The sequence below is a fragment of the Arachis duranensis genome, chromosome 3 (genome assembly GCF_000817695.3).
Source record: "Arachis duranensis cultivar V14167 chromosome 3, aradu.V14167.gnm2.J7QH, whole genome shotgun sequence".
In the NCBI taxonomy this organism is placed as follows: domain Eukaryota; kingdom Viridiplantae; phylum Streptophyta; class Magnoliopsida; order Fabales; family Fabaceae; genus Arachis; species Arachis duranensis.
Window position 1 is genome coordinate 4887689 of NC_029774.3, and position 2564 is coordinate 4890252.

Sequence of the window (2564 nt, forward strand, 5' to 3'; positions counted from 1 at the left end):
ACCGACTTGTATCTCCTCGGTTTTTCCTCCCGGTTGAGGTCGCAGCTCTTCTCTGGCCCTTGCGCCACCGAGCTCTATAGTGTGGACTTCTTTGCCTTTTCCTCTCAGATTTAGGCTTTCGTTGTAGCATTTTCTTGCCAATTTTTGGTCTCCCCTCACCGTTGCTATTCCCGCTGGGGTCGGGAATTTCATGCAAAGGTGGGGAGTGGATACCACTGCTCCGAGCCGATTAAGGGTAGTCCTGCCAATTAAGGCATTATAGGCTGACCCTTCATCAATGACTATGAAGTCTATACTCAGAGTCTTTGATTTTTCCCCTTTTCCGAAAGTGGTGTGAAGGGGTAAGAATTCTAGTGGTTTTATTGGCGTGTTCCCTAATCCATATAGGGTGTCGGGGTAGGCTCTCAATTCTTTCTCATCTAACCCAAGCTTGTCAAAAGCAGGTTTGAAGAGAATGTCCGCCGAGCTTCCTTGGTCCACTAGAGTTCGGTGGAGATGGGCATTGGCTAGGATCATAGTTATCACCACGGGATCGTCGTGCCCGGAGATTATCCCTTGCCCATCTTCTTTTGTGAACGAAATAGTGGGGAGATCGGGTTACTCTTCCCCGACTTGATAGACTCTTTTGAGATGTCTTTTGCGAGAAGATTTGGTGAGTCCTCCTCCCGCAAATCCTCCTGAGATCATATGGATATGCCTCTCTGGGGTCTGTGGTGGTGGATCTCTTCTATCCATATCATCTCGCTTTCTCTTTCCGTGACTGTCCGACCTTTCCATGAGATATCTATCGAGCCGACCTTCTCTAGCCAGCTTTTCTATCACATTCTTAAGGTCGTAACAGTCGTTAGTGGAGTGACCATATATTTTATGGTACTCGCAATAATCGCTGCGACTCCCCCCTTTTTTATTTTTAATAGGTCTATGGGGTGGCAGCCTTTCAGTGTGGCAAATCTCTCTGTATACGTCCACTATAGAAGTTTTTAGAGGAGTATAAGAGTGATATTTTCTGGGCCTCTCGAGACCGAGTTCTTCCCTTTTCTTGGCTTCCCTTTCCCTCTCCTTAGTTGAGGGAGGGGGTCCAGGTCGCCAACTCAGGTCCCTTAATTTGGCATTCTCTTCCATATTGATGTACTTTTCAGCCCTTTCTTGTACATCACTTAGAGAAACGGGGTGCCTTTTAGATATGGACTGTGAGAAGGGACCTTCTCTGAACCCATTGACTAGCCCCATTATGGATGCCTCTGTGGGCAGGTCTTGGATCTCCAAAAGATCTCTAAACATGCTTTGTTGAACCTTTCCATATAGGCTCGTAAAGGCTCTCCGACCTCCTGTTTTATTCCCAGGAGGCTCGGTGCATGTTTTACCTTGTCTTTCTGAATTGAGAACCTCATCAAAAACTTCCTTGAGAGGTCTTCAAAGCTGGTGATCGATCTCGGGGGAAGGCCATCGAACCACTTCATTGCTGCTTTCGACAAAGTGGTCGGGAAAGCTTTGCATCGAGTAGCGTCGAAAGCATCAGCTAGATACATCCGACTTTTAAAGTTGCTTAGATGATGCTTTGGGTCTGTGGTTCCATCGTAGAGGTCCATGTCAGGACTTTTGAAGTTTCTCGGAACTTTTGCCCTCATTATGTCCTCGCTGAAAGGATCTTCTCCGCCCGAGAGTTGTTCTTCCTGTTCGTCGCGGGAGTTGTGACTCTTGAGGGAGGATTCTAGCTGTAAGAGTTTTCTTTCTAACTCTTTTCGCCGCTCCATCTCCTCTTTGAGGTACTTTTCAGTTTCCTTTTGTTTCTCCCGCTCTTGTTCTAACTGCTCCAGGCGACTGTGGACTAATCCCATTAGTTCAGCTACGTGGGATGGTCCGCCTTTTTCTGATTCGCGCCATCTGAGGAATTTACCTTCGGGTTCTTCACTCCGGAGGTGCCTTCTCTATGTTGATTATTAACTTCCTGTTGTAGGGCTAGATCCGCATCGTTATTACTCATGTCCAGATTCTCTTGATCGGAATCTGTTTCGACATGGCCTTCTTCGTGGGATCTGTCCGCCATCGATGGATGATCTCTCGGGTCCCCGGCAACGGCGCCAATGTTACGGTGGGTAACCGGAGATTAATAGAATAGACTTCTTCAGACCAAGTCGTGGTTAATACCGACTTCTTATGTGAAGGTCGGTACTTAGCTAGGCTTAATCATTCAGATTAGGCCTTTTATTTGGACCTGGGCCTTTATCGTTGGGTCAGGGTATGAACAATAAGTATGGTAAAAACAAATAGCCTCTTCGGTTGATAATAGGGAAGGAAATTACCATATGGAAAAAAAATATAATCATATTATATGTCTATAAAACATTATTTATTTTATAAAAGATAAATACTAGGAGTTATTGAAATTTATTATTTTTTATTATTATTTAATTATTAACTCAACTTTTTTAGTATAATTCTTTTAATTTAATAATCTAATAACATACTTTATCTCATACTTTTAAATATTAATGGTTAATTAATAATTAAAAATAATAAATTTTAATAATTTCTAACATTTTTTTTATAAAATATATATTAAA